Genomic DNA, 21615 nt, shown 5'->3' with positions numbered 1-21615 from the left:
AAGCCATATAAGGGTAGATTTCCATGTCTAAATTGGACATAAAGGACCAGATGTATCAAAAGAGCATTTTTCGAATCTCAAATAGCAATTTTTACCTAATCGCTATCTGGGAATCGCAAAATGCTTTGTATTACCTAAATAGCGAACAACTATTAAGTAATATGACTCCATTCGTTCCTTTGGTCCGAGAGGCCCATAGATGCGAGTGGTTTTGCATTAGCTAATTTGCGATGACCTAATTGGTAACTGCAAATTAGCAAATGCAAAGCCAAAGACGAACATGCGAAGACCACACATGCCCTATAGGCATGTGTGCACTACATAGCACATTCGCATATGGTTACCGTCTACTTGAAGTTAATGGTAATTAGCGTTTCCTAAATGCACAGTTTGCATTTAGGAAAGTATTTTTACATGTGCATTCGGGATTCACAAATTGCAATTCCCTATTTGCATTCGCAATTTAGGTAATCGCAAAAAATTGGGATTACCTAACTGGTGAATACAAAGCCTTTCATACAGAACAAAAGGCCTTTTTGAATTTGCAAACAGCTAGATTTTGTAATTCCCAACATTTGCAAACGCCCATAGATTTTTGGCCAAATTAGGTTCTATGTAACCAAAAGAGTTTTCAAACTGGTTGTTATCCTTGGCCACTAAAAAAGATGTAGATACAGTGCCTTGTGCATGTGTTAATTTTTTTTATATATTTATGATTTTGAAATGGATTTAGTAACTCCTTTGCCGTTATTCCTGTACAACTACCCACACGAGTGTGCCAAAGATAAGCCAAGCCCATCCCTAGTAGGGAATCTTTGACAAATTTAATCCAGGGGAGTTTTTCCGCAATCGAATTTCTAAGAATTTTCGCCAGCTCACTTTGATAAAGCAAGAGTTCAGAAGTAGCCCAAAAGCTCTCCAGAGAATTAGCGAGTGAAGTTCGAGCTTATCAGAAATCGCTCTGAGTCCCAAGCTTAGCTTCAACGGCACCAGGAAGGAGCTGACAGGTAAACACAAGAGTTGCGGATGAACCTGTTTCCTACCATAACCGATGGCTTTAGGTTTTTATTCCCCCAAAGCTCTGCACTGAAGAGGGCTACCGCTAGTGCCTGATATGAGTAAAGTTGAATTACTGGGGATACAAATATGCAGGGGGACCCGTTATGTAGCTTCTACAGCCCCCTAATTTGTTGTTCCAGTTTTAATCTTTTTTACAGCATAATGGATCCAGTCCAGCTTTTATCTAGGGTAATCCACAAATAACCCAAAAAATAAATTTTCTTATAGGGGGAAATCATCTAGAGTGGGATGTTTGTGCCTAGTAAGACAAGGGTTAAAAATCAAAAACTTAGTGATATTAATGTTAATTTCCAGCCCCCTCAGCACACAGAATCTATTCAAATGGTCTAATAATTTCAGAAGCCCCATTGGTGATTTTGACAGCAAAAGCGTATCATCGGCGAACATGAGTGAGGAAACCCTCATGCCTGGCAGTCTCAGGGCATCTTTTTCACAACTATTTAAAAAATCAAATAAGTAATTTAAAAACAGGCTAAAAAGAGTGGGAGGCAATCTGCATCCCTGCCTAACACCGCACTTTGCTGGAAAGGTTTTAGTTACTTCATCCAGCTTTCCAAATTTAACTTGTGCGTAATTATTCTGATGCAATCTCTTGATTAATCTGCACAGGCAAGGTGGGATATGTATTGCTTTTCTAGAGATTTCCACAGCAGGGTTCTGGGAACCCAGTCGAATGCTGCTCTGAGGTCGACATAAATGGCATAAAGCATTCCCTTCTCGATACTAATGGTCTTCCAGTATATTATCTGGAGTCTTAAACACCTGATCAGCAATGGAGGTATTAGATCAAAAGTACGCTTGAATGGGGCAAAGTGTATCATTCTCTTCAAGTCAACACTGGAGACTTCCAAGTCTACCTTTACTGAATAATTTTTGTGTGGTGTCTATTAAACTGATTAGCCTGTAGTTGAATGGATCCAATGGACAACCTTTTTTATAAATTGGAAGAATCTCAGCCCCTGCCTACATATTGGGGAAACTTGCTACATGTAAAATAGTGTTAAAAACCACTGTAAGATAGGGTGTTGAAATGTCTATCTCTGATAAAAACAAATATGTGGGGATCTTGTCAATGCCAGGGGTTTACGTGGGCTATCTTCGTGATAGCCTCTTCTACCTCCTTACATGATATTTGGGGAAATCTTCCATGATGCCTCCCTGATTCATGATTACCTACATGAAGTAATTGTAAATGCTGAGAGCACTCAAAAGATGGAAACACTCTCAATCCTATATCATGATATGTTTAGAATGCACTAAATGAGTATAATGGACCCCAAAAAAATGAAACTTATTTAAAAAAAGAAGTTGTGCATATCATAATGATGACTTTAGTCTATCCATTGAAGAGCTATACCTTTACAGAATTTGCAAAAGTCAAAACAGACAGGAAAACTTACAATAATTTTCTTTCATCAAGATTGTGGACCCAGTAATTTAGAGAAAAATTTTCAGGTGCAGGTTAACATGAAATCCTGCATGCATTTATATTAGTTATCTCTTAACTGACTCCTCTAAAACATGGGTTTGTCCAAGCTGCTTTCTGCACTTTCAATGCCACAAATGCCAGGGGCCGCCCTGGAATAGGTTCAGTTATTAAAACTATTTGTCAATATGCGCAGTTATGATTTTTTGGTGTTCATAGTATTTGTGTTACCTACTCCTTTATCAATCTCATAGCAACACCCATTTCTACAGTATTAGGTTTCACATACCACTAAGGAAATATCTGCATATCCCACAGCGTGTCTGCAGTATTAGCACCTTCACACAGAAAAATTAAGAGGCCCTTACTTCTTAAATCAAAATATGTATTTTTTTAGTCTGTTGCAATTTTTTCAGCATATGTTGCACTTGTATAAAATGCTTTCTAAACTTGACGCAGACTTCTTGTTAGCAGTTTCTTACACCTAACCAAATTTGCATACATTGCTAAGACTCTAAGGATATTACAGACATAATTATGCATTTGGAAAAAAGCACAGTTTATGGAAAGAGTAAATAGAAATAAAGATGAGCAAAAGGGTGGAGAAAGGTGGAGGGGGAAAGGGTGACGAAGACCAAAGTGCTACAGTGAGAAAGTGATTTATTAGTTGTGGCGAATTGGTGTCCACCACAAGTAATAAAGTATCTATCTTGTTTGATTCAGTGAATACTGTCAATAATTTAAACCTGTAGTGAACCCATAGTAGATATGGCACAGAGCAAATGGGCTTCACTTAGAGTAAATGTGTAAAGCATTTAGAAGTACCAAAACAGTTACAAAGTGAACAAAACAACACATAAAAATCATACTCCAATACATAAAAGTAAAGAACAATTTAATAAGTGCAGACACCAAAAGGAGAAAAACCCACTAAGGAGAAGCTGAAGTATGAATCTTAAAAGATTTAATTGGAAATAGTGGCAATAGGTGCAAAGTACTAATAGTAAATAATCAATGGCCACAGCAGATCTGAGCACATGTTTAGAGATTGAAACAATGAAGATTGCAGTGTCACCTCGAGGACACTGTGCCTTGTGGCGCTCTTTTCGAGACGTGGTCTCGACGTTGTATTATTGATTTTTATGCTTTATTTGTTGTGACAAAATTAAATAAACTTCATTGCATGACGTTTGTCACTGGTTCGTTTTAATTCAATTGATACATTGTTGTTTTCACAATGTTGTTTTCAAATGTTCAAAATATTCACACAAAGAGATTGACCACGATATAGTGCAGGCTAGATACACAAAACAGCCACTGTGGCTTGAAAGTAGGGAGGTTTCAAAAAAGTTTCCCGGACTCCAATTGAAAAGGGGCTTTGTCATTTTTCTGAGGAAAACCTTTGTCCTTGTGTGACAAACCTGAAATTCAATCTGAGTCTGTGGAGCTGCCAGTTGGAAGCTGTTAATTGTTGGTCGCCTTACTGCTCTGGAGCAAAAGATTTGAAAAAAACATCTTTTGGTGCCCACACAAACCACACAGGTTGACTTCTAAAGCTCCCACGATGTCATAGGGAACACCAATAGACTCCCAGGGTGTGCGGTTGAGGGCAATAGCAAAGTTTGGTCCAGGTTAGGTTGCCACTGGTCAGCTTGTATTTCTCAAAGGAATTTCCTCTTCAGCTTTTTATTTGTTCCACAGGGCATCAGCCTTATGATCCTTGAAGATCTTTCTGTCCTTGGATTTTAAGTTGAAGGGGGGCCAACCCCTCAGGTCCTTCTCACAGGTTACAGATGCCAAGTTCAGCAGGTTCAGTCCACCTTGTGTCCTCTTGCAATCCAAGTAGTGTTCCAAAGAAGGTACCTTGGGGAGCCAAATGTTTGCTTAAAACCAGCTAGTATTTTGGGGAGACTCCTGGGCACTGCCTAAGCAATGGGGTAAAACTTTTGAGGAACAACACTACCCACTTTTTCAGTAGGTCCTGATTGCTGTATTGCAAATAGTTTCAAAATGGCATGTGCTAGGGCATTTTCAAGATGGTGAAACCACACTAAGCTTGGACACTGAGGGCTGGGGTGTGGTGGGAAGGTCACAGGAAAATCCCATATTTCCTGTCTCTTCTCACATTAAAATCCAGTTTGCAGCAGTCTATTCATCCATTTCTAGACAGAAGTCTAGTGGGATAAAACCAGAGTCCTTAAGCAATCAGACAGGGGATATTCAAGGATGGTCTTGGCTTCCTGCTCCCTCCCTTTTAGGTGTGCCCCAAGTGTTGAATTTAACTCAACAGACCTGCCAAGCAGGATTTGACACTGTGATATTACCAGGAAGCCCTCTACCCTAACTCTGATTATTCTGTGGAGCTCAGAGTAGTCCATTCAGAACAGACTACCATTTGCTCCTGGGAGATATTTCACACCTCCTTCACAATGTTAGAAATTGTCATTTTTTTCTGATTTTTCGACAGGTTTTTGTCTTCTGTACTGTGAGGAAATGGGGTGTAGTATATGGTGTTATTGTGCTATCTCACCGGGCAACACACTTACCAACACCTTTAGGTCCACCCATGAGTAGCTGTGGTACTGGGCATCAAAGCTTACAGATGGGAACTAGTGTAAAACAATTAAACAGCACCAAAATAATTAAAGGAGAAATCAACGCAACACTCAAGAAACCTCACTCGAATTTTTATAAAAATTGCCTGTATTTTTATAAAAATGTTGACACTAGAACAAAAATGATCTACCTGAGGATTTCAGTAATATGGCATTTACAAGTAATAATAAATTAAAGCATTTTCACTAACCAGCGAAAAAGCCTTGGTAAATTAAAAAAATTTGACACTTAGAAACATTTTCAAGGAAAAATTGGGTACATGTCACCGCAATTGGCTAGAAGTACTTGGGATGACAAACTCCAGAAGGAACCTGATAAGAGGGACCAGCAGGGCACTAAGAAACAGGTATCTCCACGGAAGAATCAGTTTTCAAGAATTCCAGGCACGTTATCCACATTTCAATGGATGCCTACGGAGTGGTCCTGATACAAGAGATGAAAGATGCTGTGGATGCGATGCGGTTGACAGGGTTGACAGGGGATAAGAGGGACCGGCAGGGTCCTAAGAAACAGTTACCTCCACAGAAGAATCAGTTTTCAAGCAAATACCAGGCTCGTTATCCGCATTTCAATGGATTCCTACGGAGTGGTCCTGATACAAGGGATGAAAGATGCTGTGGATGCGATGCAATGCGGTTGACAGGGGTCTTCCTGCACGGGTTCCTCGTCCATGTAGATGGTGAGGAGGTCTTGGTTGCAGGGTCGACATCCCACAAAGTCCTGTCCGGTCTGTCAAAGATCAAGTTGCCGCTGGACTACCAGAGGCCCGGTGTCGCTGTCACAGTTCAATCCTTCCTGGATAGATTTCTTGCCTTCTGTGAGACCTAGGAGCCTCCAACAGCATTCCCGGATATGCGTACTTGGGGGCAACTCTGTGCATCAGGTCTCGTCCCTGGTGATGGGCAGTTGTGGTAGCAACTTGAAGACATTGGGCTACCAACTTGCCCTAGCAGGTTTCTTCAGCTGTTGTGTCCTTGTGCTGTGAATATGGGACCAGCCAGCTGACCCTTGAGTCAGCTGGCTCTTGGCTTTGCTGGGATCAGGAGACTGCTTCTCCTTGAGCAGGACTCAGCAGGCACTGTCCATTCCTTCATTAGCCACCAAGTGCAGCAGGTCTAGTCTTCTCTGGTGCAGACTTAATTTGTTGGTCCTTCATTGCAACAGGGTAGTCTTCCTTCCGTCCTTCTTCCAGTCGGTAGAGATCTGAGGTCTGGTTGCCAGGAATGACCTTTTATGCTCGGAAAATTCCTTCAGGGCAGGATGTGGTTGGTAGCCAATGGGCTACCAAGTCCGCTCCCACTTGGGGGGCGGAGCTAGCCACGCTCAAAGATAGCCGCTTACTAAGTGGGCTCCTTCAGTTACTCAAAAATATCCTGCATGTATCCTACACTACGACACTCATGAGGTGGTTTTGTGAAAATAAGCAATCGGAAAACCCCACCAGCTAATGAAACCGACTCCCGTGTCCTGAGGTGACCTGCGCTTGGAAAAAACGGCTGAGGCATGGCCTAGACGGTGCATACAAACGTGACTGAGAGCACGCCTGGTTCACAGCCGAAATACTACACAGACTGTATAGAGGCCGAAAATCAATACTGACTGAGGTGGCGGCTGATGTGGACCAAGGCCTCCATGATCATCTGGGAGCCTAGTGGGGAGAACAGCGGGACGCGTACACCGCAAATACACGCTGCCAGCCAGAGGTGAGAAAGGAGCAATGCATGAGGCAGTTGGATTCCCGAGACCGGAGGACCCGAAGACCACCGAGCGGGTGAGATACTGAATCTGCCCTCTGCAAAATCGGGTAAGTCTACAATTATTGGGCGCGCGACCAACCGGACACCGCGTCGACACGGGTCAGCGGGAGGCGCTAGAGCTGAGAATCGTATGATCGGCCATACCTGCTTGGAAAAGCACCATAACTGTAACTGTTGGCCCTAATCTGACCGGAGGGTACAATAACCAACATTGTATAAGATGGGAGTTGCAAACCACATAACTGCACCCATTACACCGTCCATCGGGATCCCACGAGCAGATTGTTTCATAAACTGCTTGCAGCCATATCTGCGTGGGGCAGGGCTCCTGACTGAAACTGCGTAGTGCGCACACTTGGATTGTGCCTACAGACACGTGTTAGAGAACCCCAAACCTGCGTGTAGTACACTGGTAGTAAATACTTGCCCAGTCCGAGCCTATTCCGCAACTGGCTTTCAGGCACTCCCAAGGCGGTGGACATAGTGTCACTCAGCCCCCGAGAGACAACCTTTAACGGCCACGTCCTCTTGCACTGCATAATGGCACAACAGTGAATTACAGCACTCAGTGTACACGCAAGGACACAGAAGAGGTCTATTATTAATGGCATAACCACCTAACTGCACAGCCGGAGATTCAATTGATAGTGTCAAACTGAGAAAATGCAAAAATGCCAAATCAGAGGCTGGGCTCCTACATATCAATACAACATGCGGAAGCCAGACGGAAATCAGCCCAAGCTGACATTTGAGCAGCAAAAAAAACACATAAGAATGAACCTGAAGGGCTCCAAGATGCACAACAGACCACATCTGTTGTGAGTGGGGCTGCTACTGGGGATATATAGGTCATGTTCCCATCGATATAAGGCACCCTCCCCAACATAGACAGCAAAATAGATAATCTGACCTACCGAGTGGACTGCAAGTGCAAATGCTTAGACTGCCACACTGAGCGCATTGACATGGCAGAGCGGCGAATATCGGAAGCAGAGAAAACACGTCAAATGGAAGCCAAACAAAATAAGATAGACAAAAGCATGACTGTGCTAATAGCAAAGGCTGAAGATCTTGAAATGCTATCACGCCGCAGTAATATCCGCCTTATGGGAGTGGCAGAAACGACCAACGCAGGTCCCATGGAGCGTTATGTAGAACAACTACTCATAACACTCTTGGGCAAAGACATTTTCTAGAATGTATTTATAGTATAGAGAACTCATAGATCACTGACTCTGGCGCCAACATTTGGGGCCAGACCACATCCAATTATTGCTAAACTTCTCAACTACGGAGACCGAGATGTGGCGCTCCACAGGGGTTCGGGAACTGGGCAACTTAAATCACCAAGGGATGGAAATATCTATGTTATGTTATGTTATGTTAAAAAAACTTCAATAGCGCACAGCTGTCCCAGCAAAGGGGCGTCCCGGTACTTAGGATAGGCAGAAGAAACATATCACTACAGAGAACAACAAAAAAACCAGAAGAAAAAATACTAAGGTGCGGAAGGGAACAAGAGAGTTTTAATAGCCCTCGTGAACTCTAGCAAGTCATCTAGAGCATGAATATGACATGGAAGTGAATTCCAGAGTTTAGCAGCTAAAACACGAAAGGATCGTCCACCTACTCTGCAGAGCTTGAACCATGGGACAACAACCAGATTTTGGCCTAAAGACCTCAGAGATCGAGACGGGACGTGGGGGGTAAGAAGATTTTCAAGAATCCGAGGGGAGGACAATTTGAGAATCTTAAAGGAGAGACATAAGGTCTTAAAGTCAATCCTTTGCGCCATCGGTAGCCAGTGGAGTGCACGAATAGTTCCTTTTACAGAGCAGAACCTTGGTAAACCTACCAGTGCCCTAGCCGCAGCATTCTGTGCACGCTGTAACCGGGCAATTTCCGCTTGATTACCCCCTAACAGGAGTGAGCTGGCATAGTGAAGTCTGGATAAAATGCTTGCCTGAATAATCAACTGCCTAGTAGGGGCATTGAAAATTTGTAATACGGGCCTCAAACCACGTAAAGTCCCAAAGCAGGTCGCTGCTACTTTTTTTTGTCTGGCCACAGAAAGTATGGGCCGGGTCCAGCCAAACACCTAGGTTTTTAACCTCCAAGACCGGGGTAGGAGTGATGTCTAACTCTGGGGGACACCAATTATCGCCCCAGAGGTTGCTCTGCTTGCCCACGATCAGGACCTCCATCTTCTTGGCATTGAGCTGAAGACAGTTAGCTGTCATCCAGCCAGTCACTGCCAGGAGACCATTTCGAAACCTCAGGGCATCAAGGTTTGAGTTCCCACTAAGAGCAACCGCCAGCTGCGTGTCGTCAGCGTAGGAGACAACAGTCATATCCCAAAGCTTGGCGACCGCAGCCAGCGGCTGCACATAAAAATGAAATAATGTGGGACTCAAAGCAGAACCCTGAGGCACTCCTAATTCCAAAAGGTAAGGTTTAGACTCAAAAGGCAAAGTGGCAACCCTGAATGAACGATCTGCCAAAAAAGACCGGAACCAGTCGAGTGCTATGCCAGAGACACCTGTGTCTCCCAGCCGTTGCAACAGTATCGTGTGGGAGACTGTGTCAAACGCGGAACTGAGGTCAAGTAACACCAGTGCCGCAGTTTGACCAGAATCCACCACCGTTCGCAGATATTCCGTCATCGAGAGTAAAGCCGTCTCGGTGCTGTGGCCAGCACGAAAACCATTCTGGGAAGAATCCAAAATATTGACCCTCTGCAGATGTTCAGATAAGATGCTGTTTACATGGGCCTCAGCGACCCTTGCGGCCCATGGAAGAAGAGAAATGGGTTGATAATTCTCTAATTTGAGGGGATCCAATGTGGTTTTCTTCAAGATTGGAGTGACATAGGCCTGTTTCCATTTAGATGGGACTATGCCTGATGAAAAAGATAGGTTTATAAGGTGGCGCAGATGTGGCAGACATCGGGTAGAGGATTCTCTCAACTGTGCTGGTCTAAGTGGGTCAGCAGGGGACCCAGATTTTACCTTAGTTGCCAAGCTGTCGAATACTTCCCTCGACATATCAGGAAGGATCGAAAGGACCACATCGGTGGTACAGCTAGGCCTCAAGACCTCACTCAGTGGGGTGGAGCTAGGGAAGGAGCGGTAAAGGGTCTGTATTTTTTCAAGAAAGAAGGCCGCTAAGTCTTCACAATTAGCCACCAAGCGGATTTAAGCTGCTGGGGCTCTCTTGGCAGTTAGATCTTTAAGAACTTTAAAAATCAGCTTTGAGGGATTGAAGCAAGTTTTGAACTCTAGAGCGTAGTAGGCCGCACGGGCTCTGCAAATGGCTCTATGATAGATTTTAACTTTAGAAAGATACAATACTTTCTTCTCAGCCTCGTAGGTTTTACGCAAGCACCTTTCCGCCTGTTTACAAGCTTTTTTCAGAGGCTGTAAGGTACTATCGTACCAAGGGCTGGGCTCTTGGGTGCGACATTTACTCCAAGTGGCAGGGATCAAAAGATCAAGAGCCCGAGTAATCCAATCGCAAAATAGATCATAGCCAAGTTCCACATCAGTAAAAGGACCAGGCGGATTTTCATCAAGTAATCTATGAAAATGTACAAGCTTTAGTTTTTTCCAGGGGTGTTTCAAAGCAACTTTCTCTAAGCGTTTAAAGAGAGGGTCCTTGAGCATGAGATGAAGTTTCACAAGAAAATGGTCAGACCAGGCTACATGCCCTGATTTTAATCGGAATCATAGCGCATACCTGCACTATAAGATTCACACAACAAGTCCAGGAAGCAAGGAAAAAATGTATAGCCATCAAAAAGAAACTTAGAGAACAAAACATTCCATACGAGATAATTTACCCAACTAGGTTGAGAATATCTGACGGTGGGAAAACTGCAATTTATAATGAGCCAACCAAAATACCGACTGCAGAAAAGCTCTCAGACTTTGAGACGGAAGTCACCAAGAGGCGGACCTGAAGAACAAACTGGGGCTTCAAATGTTGAATAATTAAGATAATTTCACTGTACAGATGACTGGACAGGAATATGTATGGTGCATAATGAGATTATAGTTGCAGTCTTTTACAGATAAGTGATATTGGAGACATTGTGATTGTGAATTTGTAATACAGCAAAGGTTTTGTTTCACAAAATTGCATACTTATCTTACTGGATATGTCCATTCTGTTGAACCTGAGTTAATAATAAGCTGGCCACTTTCTTAGGGGCGGCTATTGGTGTAATATGATGGTGTAGTTACCCCTCGATGACTTTTGTCACTGGGGCGTACAGCTGCCAGCTTCCCCCCTCCTGTGTGCACCACGACCAAAGTTGCTCTATTCTTTTCTTTCACCGGGTAGTGTGGGGGTGGGCTAGGGCAACTGTCTTCGTCATAATTGGAATGGCAAAGTGGGAGGGACGGGAAGGGGACTCTGGAGAATGTTCCATTGTTTTATCAAGTCATCAGACCAAAGTTATTTGCTATTATCTTTTTACGAAAAAACCCTAAACATCTAGTCAACATCCAGGTAGAAATATCGTCAAGAAAAAAAAGTAGGACAAACATACCAATCCCCCCTTATAATTAGAGACATATTGATGCACACTAACACTCCCCCTAAGCCCTTAAAACTACTTACCTTGAATGTGAGAGGTCTTAATAACCCTAGAAAAAATTGGCAAATGTTTGCTTATCCATGCTTCAAAAGACACATTTACTCAAATGTAAAGCAGATAGATTCTGGAAAAGATGGGCAGAATTGGTGGTCTCATCCTCATACTCCACATATGCATGTGGGTTATAAACCCTGGTGCGAAAAGGTACTCAATTTGTAACAGAACAAACACTAACTGATACTCAAGGATGGTAAGTCATAATGACAGGTATATTAGGGGGTGCCAGAGTAGGCGTCATTAACACGTATGGCCCAAATGTGGATGATCCCGATTCCTTTATGAAGGTGCACACCACAATACGGAAGCTTCCAGATGTGGAGCTAAGTTGGGGCGGAGACATGAATGTCGCACTGGACAGTACATGTGACACATCGCGCGACACAACTGAACATTACCAACGAGCGGCCGCAGCCCTAAATCGTGGAATATTCACCCTATTACATCAATTAAACCCGGAGTTGGAAGCTGTGGCTGTATTGTTAGACGTGGCCAAGGCTTTTGACTCTATTAAATGGACCTATCTATTTACTATTCTCCAGCAGATAGGTCTTCCCCCCATGTTAATAAATTAAATCAAACTCCTTTACACGAAACCCACTGCTCGCATAAAAGTCAACAGACACATTTAGAAAATAATACCGATACAGAGGCGACCGCGACAGGGTAGCCCGCTACCGCCTTTGCTATTTGCAATCGCTTTGGAACCATTGGCTTGCAAAATACGCCAGAAATATGCATCCACAGCCTTACAATTTCAGTTGTGACCTATTAGCATATCATTATATGTGGACGTTGTTATGTTATGTTAAAAATGCTTATATAGCGCATGGCTGCCCCAGCAACAGGGCGTCCCAGCGCTTGAGGAAGAGTAGCAATGGATGGCGACAGCTAGCCAGATGGAAAGACAGGCAAGAAATGCCTATTTTCTAAAAGCCCGGGGAACAGAAGCGCAGCACGCTGGCGCCTCCCAGCTAGATGGAGGAAAATAGCCAGGTTTTAATCTGTTTTCTGAATGCCCAGTGATTTTGTGTGCTGCGCGCCGAGATTGGAATAGAGTTCCATAGGGCTGGGGCCAGGGACCTAAATGAGCGCCCCGCTCTGCTCATGCGCACCTTAGGAGTACAGGTCAGATGCAGGTCTGCGGAGTGCAGTGCTTGCGTTGGAACATATGGTGCTGTATATTAGAGATCCCCATGTTAACCTATCACAAATACTTTGTGAATACGTAAAGTTCGGACGTCTTTCTCGGCTGCAGATAAACTGGTCCAAATCAGCAGTGATGCCACCTACAACCAGTACAAAAGCACCTCAAATGGAATTTCCAATGGTGTGGCAAGAGGAGCCTATAAAATACCTGGGCATTTGGGTACATTGTGACTCTGAACTAGTGATTCGAAGTAACTATGGCACTGTGATTGATAAATTAGAAACACAAATAGATAGATGGATTACGCTATCATTATCCCTAGCAGATAGAATATCTCTTGTAAAAATGGTAATCCTGCCTAAACTCCTATACCTCTTTACAAACATTCCCATAACACCACCGGCCCCCATTTGCAATCACCTGCGCTCCATTTTGAATAAACTGATTTGGGCGGGCAAGCAAGTAAGGATACATCTGCACACAATGACATTACCATAAGCCTCAGGGGTTTCACGGTCCCGGATCTCTACCTATATTATTTATGTGCTCAAGCGCAGTATGCCTAGTACTGATTTCACCCAGTACCATATATGCCACACATTGCAGTGGAAGATGGAGATGCACATCCAATTAAGCTGGCACATATATTACCACTCAAGAGACCGCATCTGACCAAACACAAAATAAATACAGTTTGCACTATGTCTTTGGCATGGGGAAGAATGAGTCGACTCACAAACGAAACCCCACTATACGCACCGAATCTACCACTGGCGCAACAACCCGCCTTATCAGTAACAGAAGAGAAGAGTAGTATGGGCTTACTGGAGCAAGTTGGTATCCTAATGATGGGTGACCTGTACTCGAACGGCACATTTTTAACACCTACCGACCTGACATATGTCAGTAATCAAACACTTCTGTTCAAATTTGCTTACCCCAGACTGCACACAGCAATTCAGGAACTTTACCCCACATTTCCCAGTGTGACCCCTCACTGTTGATGCTACTATTATTAATAACTGCTTCAAACAACACACACATAGTGGCAGGACTCTACAAGTCTTTGCAGAAGGAGATAGGCGCTAACACGAAGAAAGCGCATGACAAATGGATTCTCGTGTTGGATGCACCTTTAGCAATGGAGGACTGGCAAGCCTGCTGTGCATTGACAGAGCTACTTACCCCCAATGCCAACTTACGTATAATACATTCAAATATCTATACCAAACGTACCCTTTACATAAACATGGTCTACTGGAGGATGGAAAATGTAAACACTGTAGGACAGACCAGGCTGATTTTGTACACCTGGCGTGGTATTGTAGTAAAGTGAAGTTTTTTGGGGAGCACGTGGTACAGTTGTTAAATACAATCCTGAACCTCAAATTAGATTGCACGCTACAAGTATCCTTATTGAGTCACTTAACACCCTTGAAATCTACCAAGAAAAAGTTTGCTTCCATAATGTTACTCCTAGCAAAACGGGAAGTTGCCATGCAATGAGACAGCAAGAAGTCCCCTTCTGTAGTTTGCTGGGTGCTGGTGCATTTGTAAGGACAATTTTCTGATCTATGCAAAAGAGCTACCTACAGCTGCTAAGCCCTCTCACTTCTGGGAACCATTTACCAATTACTTAATGGAGCACCCTGACCTCCTAAAAACTGATGTATAGATATTGTATTTGTTAGAGATGTGTAACATTATTAGACTGTAGCATAAATATACTAAATACTGCGAAATATGCTATGATACATAGACATATTATTTGAAGGATGTATAGTTCATGATAGATTTGATGATGTATGTGAATATGATTTGTTTCATTTACTAGAAAAACTTATAAATACATTAAAAAAAAGTCCCCTCCACCCTAGTGACCAGTTTCTGCGGACTGTGGCATTTAGATAACCCAGGGTGCACCATTCTGCCTACTCCCAAGACGGTTAGAACCCTCTCTCTGTGCCTAGCCCACGTATGGTGTAAGGGTACCTCAGGACTAAAAGCCGCTAGGGAAACAGGTTTGTCAACTAGTTTTCCCTATCTGGTCCCCATGCTAGCCTGCCTGCCCACCTAAACCCAAACAGTAAGTAATTCTTTATTGTGTAGTTAATTAAAACCATTACAATATATAAAATACCACAGTGTTTCAAAAGCAGGCTATTGACACTACTGTATAAAAGATAAAGTCTATAAAATCAGATGTCAATCTAGCTTAACAATATGCTTGTTGAGGGCCGTGGCTCTGCCACAATGAAAGGAGTTCTTGTTTCAAGATCAAGTCTTTCCCAAGGGCCTCGTTTTTTCTCGAAATGGGTGATGAATTTGACTGTTCTGCATATCAATTGTGGATCCATTGAACATAGGATTTGAACAATCGCTGACCGACAGGTGTGTACTCCGTGTTCATTGAACTTAGATTTTAGCCAACACCGACAAGCTTGGTTCATGGCTGAACAGATACAAATCAAGTGAATGAAGTCTTGTTTACCTGCACCACAAAGTTCGCATTCTTTATTTTCTTGGGGTCTCCATTTCGGTAATCAGCACTTGTTGGAAAGTTACCCAACCTTAAATTGAGGTATATGCGCTTAATAAATGGCGAGAAAGCAAGGTCTAAATAGGCTGCTGATACAGGCTTTTTATATGAGTTGATAGTCATCCAGGCGTGGGTTCGATGACTAAAGGTTAGCTTATCGTTAAGGAGCGAGTGTCTTTTGGCAGTCTTCTTAACCACTTGTTTGAATGATATTACTGGAAGCTTAGTTTCCCAGAGAGTTGCCAACTCAGTTGTTTCTAGCGATTGTCTTAAGTAATTAGTGTACTCGGAGTTCGGACTCTTTCGGATTGCTTCCCACATGGCGCTGTAGACTTCATTTTCCTGATTCCTCCAGACATCATACCAAAATTTGATGGTCTCATACTTTTTCAAAAGCACTTGCGATTGCAAACCAAATTCAAGTCTTACTTGTGCCGGTGATGTGTTGCTTGGTAAGGCAAATACACGCTTGTAGACTTTGGTTTGTATTTTGTCAATGAGTATCGCACTTTTGCCATGATGTAGCACACTCCCGTATGCTATTGTTGGCAGTAACTTTGCTTTCATTGTGGTTAGCAAAGGGGAGACCAATGGGCCTTTGAGCTCGATCGCTAAGTTGGTGAAGGCATGTAATAGAGTAGAACCTTTTTTTCAATGTCTTTAAAGTGAGTAGAGAAGTTGAGGGACTTATCTAGTTGTATCCCCAGATACCTGTAGCTATCCACCACTTCCAGCTTAACATTGTCTATTAGGAAAGTTGGTGGGGCTTTGTGGCGTCGTGTTATAACCATTATCTTGGTTTTCTTGCTGTTTATTTCTAGCAGATTCTGTTTGGTGTAACTGGTCAGTTCTTGCAGTAGACGTTGAAAGCCTATTCTCGTTTGACTTAATAGCACCACATCGTCGGCATAGGATAGATGTGTTACACGTAAATTACCTAGCCGGGGAGGATGGGCATTAATCTGGTCTAGGCTTACTGTCAGGTCTGCCATAAACAGATTAAAAAGGTAAGGGGCCAACACACAGCCTTGTTTTAGGCCGTCTACGGTGCCGATCTTTCGCGTTAACCGCTGCCCGTTGTCAATTTTTACCTGCATCCAGGTATTGGTATACAGGTCAATGATTGGTGTGAGGATTGAGTCCGTTAAGCCCTGGTGTTTCAGTTTGGGCCAAAGTTTTTGCCTACTGACACGGTCAAATGCCGCCTTAAAGTCCACGAAACAGGTGTAGAGTTCCAAGGGGTTTTGTAGACTTTTTTCAGCTATCAGGCATAGTGACATTGCATTTGCCATGGTTCCCATACCGCGGCGAAATCCAGCCTAGTTCAGCGGTATTTTGTTGTTCGTTTCAGACCATTGAACCAGATCAGCTAGAACAAGAGATGCATAGTATTTAGCTTCGGCATCAATGAGGGCTATCAGGCGATAATTATTTGGATCTTTGCGATCTCCACCTTTGTAGATTGGGTTTATGATAGCTCCCCTCCAGCTATCTGGGACACGACCGGTGTTGTTTATTGATTGAAAGAGGAGATTGAATTTGCTGGCCCTGTACTGGGGGTCCTCTTTAAAAACGGCCTGCGGGATGCCGTTCGGACCTGGTGCACTGTCTTGCCTGCTTTTCTTGATTATTTGTAGTATGAGAAACTCCTCATCTTACCGTGACGATTGAGCCATACTTTCATGATGGTTGATCGTGTTGGTTGGCTGGGCAGAGGTGATATCTTCCTGCTCCAGTATTCCGGATGTTTTGCCTGCAAATATTGTGGTTGTTATTAAATGCGTTGATGACTTAATTGAAAATGTGGCGACAAAATGTTGGACCCATACAGTTTCACTAATGCAGGTCATGCCCGCCTAAACTATGGGGCTTCCTTAGTGTGACATATCTTCCCTTCAAAAGCGACTTCATTTGAAGCCTGCCTTTTAAGGCTGACACCTAACTGGCCTCCTACAGGAGTGAGGTAACACTTTCTATGGCTTTCAATCCCTCATTGTTTTCCTTCATGAGAGCTATCTGCATGTCTCTATAACAGGGCAGACAGGGGTCATATGGAACATACTCCATGTGTTCCCAGGACGGCACAGGAATTTTAAAGGTAATAAGGAGGGAGCTTTGTAAAAGCTGCATACTGCAAGAAGTTACATTATTTCAACTTATACAAGTCAGGCCTAATGTAATGAGTTGTTTAATATCTTGGAGTGCCTACTTTGGTTGCACTGTTCAGAATCAGCTGAGGGGTCAGCTTGTACTCCTGTACTCGCCAATTAAGTAACCAAGCCTTTCCACAGTAAAAACGTTGGCTTCACAGGTTTACTGTCTAGGCATGTAAAATACACATCCTGCCCATGTCATATGTTGCACCCTGCCTTAAGACTCAGTAGGCCTACCAGCAGGGTGACTTACACTGATGTACTGGGGAAGTAGTGGCTTTTCCATTGCTTACAATGCAAAGTTGAACTAGCATTGCACAAGTGCTCTGTTAACCTGCAATGGGGGAGTGGGGGACTCATTTTACTTGGGGGACCTCCAGGGTGTCACAACCAGTTCTGCAAACCCTGGGGTACCCCTCTTACTTACATGCCCTTTCCAATTAGGTACCTCCAATTTGACATACGCTTTATGGTCAGGGTACAGGCACAGAGGTCTGATTTGTAGACCTCAATGCACACTCAGATTCAAAAACGTGGCGGTGGCCATACAAAAAGAGGCATCTCCTTACAGTAGCTGAACACTTTTTCGTTGGTATTATGACCCCAGGCATGTTACCACTGTCAACATGTGGTAAAGTGTGTGCACTCTTTCTTTTTAAAAATGGTAAAATTGGTGTACCTCCAACTGACACATTCAATTTACTTATAGGTCCCTAATACATGGAAAAACCTGTGCCACAGGCCTTTGATTAAATACTACTAGTGGGCTGCAACCCTCGTTGTACCACCCACTAAAGTAACTCCCTAAAGAAATGTCTCCGGCCTGCCAGTGAAGCCTGCAAAGCAGTTGTATACTGGCATTTTGACTTGACAAAAGAACCCCTTTGTCAAGTATGAACGTCCTTTTCATACTTGTAAGTCACCCCTAGGGTAGGCCTTAAGGACTCATAGGGAAGGTGTAGGCTATTTAAATAGTAGGGCATGTACATTCATTCTTGCAGTGCAATAACCTCCAGAGGTATTTTTCACTGGGGCAATAATGGCTTCCCATAGACGAAGACAAGTTTACCTTATTATATTTAATAAGTACTAAATTCAGTTTGGGAACAGCTAGAGATTTACTTCTTCCATTCGTTGCATTTGTAATTTAAACACATCTATAATGGTAAAGTGTGACTTGAAAATATTATTCTGGAAATGGCATTTCCCTACCTAAAGTTTGGAAGCCCTTTCTGGGAGTGGCCAGTTGCTATTGGGCTGGTGATGGCTCCCCCACGTGGAAATGTCGATTGGGGTCAGACACTGGACAAAGGGGCCTGTGTGTAGAAAGGAGTAGTTCTTCCTGACAGAATGTCTTGGGAGGAACTGTGCACTGTCCTGATTACATTTCAAAGGGATGAGACCAAGCACACGCAAAGGAACATGATGCCAGCTCCGGCTCTTCCTTTTGTTTCACAACTGAAGCCAAACCAGGGATGAGCGTGAAGGGACCAGAATTAGTTTTGGAGGTAGACAAAGGATTGCCCCCTCCGACAGGCTCACTCTAGGTAAAAAAGTGCCTCACTCAGACCCTGAAATAAGAATAGCCCTGTACCTGAAAAGAGTCAGACGAAGGCCTGCCCTGCTTTTTGAGGAAGGACGATGTGACCTACTTTCCTTGAACCTAGGCCCCTATAAGTGAGGTCCTACGTTCAGGAAGTCAGATGGTTGACCTCCTGTTTGAATTACAGGGACTCAACAAGTTACCAGAGGCCTTTCCTGCTTTCCAGCTGACCAGACCCAAATGGACCTGGCCTCATCCCGTCTGCTGGCCTCTGTTGGAGTGAGTCCTTACCCCATGTGCTGACATCGAGCTATTTGACCCATGGATCACTCAGAGCATACTTCTCCCTTCTTAACTGAAGGTTTTATCTGACCCAACAAAGAGAGCTGTAGAGCAACACGGGCTTCACATTACAAGACTGTGCAGCTCCTGATTGGTGACTTCAACAGATTCAATGCAGAACGACGCAGTGCCTGGCATCACAGCACTGCACAGCTCCTAATTGGCCGCTTCACTTGATCCTGTGTAGAGCCACAACGAGCTTTGCATCTCAACATGGCACAGTTCCTGATCAAAGGCTTCAATGGACCCAATGCAGAGTGGTTCCGAGCCTCATATTGCAGGCCGAGCATCAAGGACACAAGGTAAAACTCCCAGAGGGCAAAATCTGGTCCTGTAACCATCATGTGCTTCATTGGGGTCAGCCTGCACTTTTGAATTTGTCCTAGACCGGTGCGACTAGACAGCTGCCATTGGTGCTTAGCACCTTTTGGGTCTGTTTCAGCCTCAAATTGTAAACATTTATAACACTGGTTTTACTGACTGGATCTTTGTGGGTATAGTGTCAATGTATTTATTAAAATCCGCTCTACTTTTCTAAATATGTTCAGGATTTTTTCTTGTGTTGTGTATTAACTTTAATACTGTTGAGTGCTGCATAAATATTTTTTGTTATCAGGAGACAATGGTCCCTATGTAATTGTGGACGTGGGTGAAGGGACGACCGTGACACCAACTGTAGGGTTTAAGGAGGGTTTTATTTTGATAGCTCTTAAAGGTTTAGTGACCAACGTCTTTTGTGTCCTGAAAGTTAGTCTTTCCCGGGCGAAGATACTGGGGTCCGTGGCGCTGCTCGTCTAGGGGTGCTGTCCCAGGAAGATGAGTCCTCACTTTGGGCGTCGGGAGTCTCTCCACATGAAAGAAAGAAGACCAACAAGGCGGAAAGCCGTTAGGACTCAGTCCTCCAATGGGGTTGCACCAGGGGGGCCCAGGGAGTGTTAGGTATACACCTAGTGTATATAACTATTAACTGTCGTGCTCAGTGCAGGAAGTGTTGGGAACAGGCGGTAAAGGAGGGTAGGGAGAGGGAGAGGAGAGATAATTGCAGCGGGAGAGATACACACAGTTGCGCTCTAGGCACTATCATTACGCTTGCCTATCCAAGCCGCCAAACGCCGAAGTATCTGTGTCAGCCACACTCCTGCCTCGGGAGTGTGGCACGGCGGTCCGCAGGGTCGTTGGCCTCCTGGCTCGCCTCGTGGGTCAGCTTCTCCTTCGGCTCCACTGTAGGCTCCCGCTTCGGTCCTTCGGGTCCCGTCTTCGTTTACTCCCCGCTTCTCCGTCTCTTCGGTTTCCGTCTTCTTCCTCGCGGTGTTTCCACACCCGGCGTACAAGACTTCCCCTGTCTTAACCAATGTGGAGTCAGCAACGTCACGGAGGGTCGGGGTTTCCCCCTAGTATGTCGACGCCCACTTAAAGGGCCCGTTGTCCTCGAACTCGCTGGCAGTCTCGTTTCCGTGCTCCCACTCGGGATCCTTTGGAGAAGCCGGAAACGACAGATCAGTAGAGGTCGGGCTCCGCCATTCCCGACGGGTAAGGTCGCCGGCTTTACATTCCTCCCCCCCTGGATTCTCCCGATCGGGGAGAATGGGCATTCTGGAGAGGAAATCAGCGTTCCCATTGTCAACCCCCTTCCGATGCACAACCTTGAAGGCAAACGGTTGCAGGAAGAGAAACCAACGCAGTATCCTAGCATTCTGGGATCTATTTCGTTGCATCCACTGGAGGGGTGCATGGTCGGAGTATAGAACGAAAGCTTTACCTTCCAGGTAGTACCTCAGTTTGTCAATAGCCCATCGGATGGCGAGACACTCTTTTTCCACCGTGGGGTATTTCTGTTCCCTGGGATGGAGCTTTCTGCTGACGTAGAGTACGGGATGTTCAACCCCGTCATCTCCTTCCTGTGACAACACAGCCCCTATGCCGGTGTCAGAGGCATCAGTGGCCAGTGAAAAGGGTTTCTCGAAGTTAGGTGGAATGAGGACCGGGCTGGTGGTAAGGGCAGTCTTCAGAGTCTGGAAGGCTTTGGTGGCTCCGTCAGATGGAGGGTTTGGCAGAGCGTTCTTTACGTGTTTCTGCAAAAGGTCAGTTAGGGGACTTGAAAGGTCTGCAAAGTTCTTGATGAATCTTCTATAGTACCCTATAAGACCTAGGAACGCACGTAATTCCCTTTTTGTGGCTGGGAAAGGAGTTCCGGTTATAGCCTTGATCTTTTCCTCCTGAGGGGCTATGACTCCCTCCCCTAGCATGAATCCAAGGTACTTCACCTTTGGGAATGCTGCCCTTGATTTTTTTGCATTCACATGGAGTCCGGCTGCCTGTAGTGCGGTTAAGACATTGGATATATGTACCAGATGT

General features: G+C 44.3%; 1 protein-coding gene across 1 annotated transcript in view; it reads left to right on the top strand.

Moving 5' to 3' along the window:
* The window catches only part of LOC147725422 (proton channel OTOP1-like), a 300787-nt gene that overhangs the window by 219970 nt on the left and 59202 nt on the right, over positions 1–21615 (top strand). The gene's annotated exons all lie outside the window — the stretch shown is intronic.

The sequence above is a fragment of the Lissotriton vulgaris genome, chromosome 3_2, assembly GCF_964263255.1.
Source record: "Lissotriton vulgaris chromosome 3_2, aLisVul1.2, whole genome shotgun sequence".
NCBI lineage: Eukaryota > Metazoa > Chordata > Amphibia > Caudata > Salamandridae > Lissotriton > Lissotriton vulgaris.
Note: the sequence above shows the minus strand (reverse complement) of the source record. Positions and strands in the feature narration are given on the sequence as shown.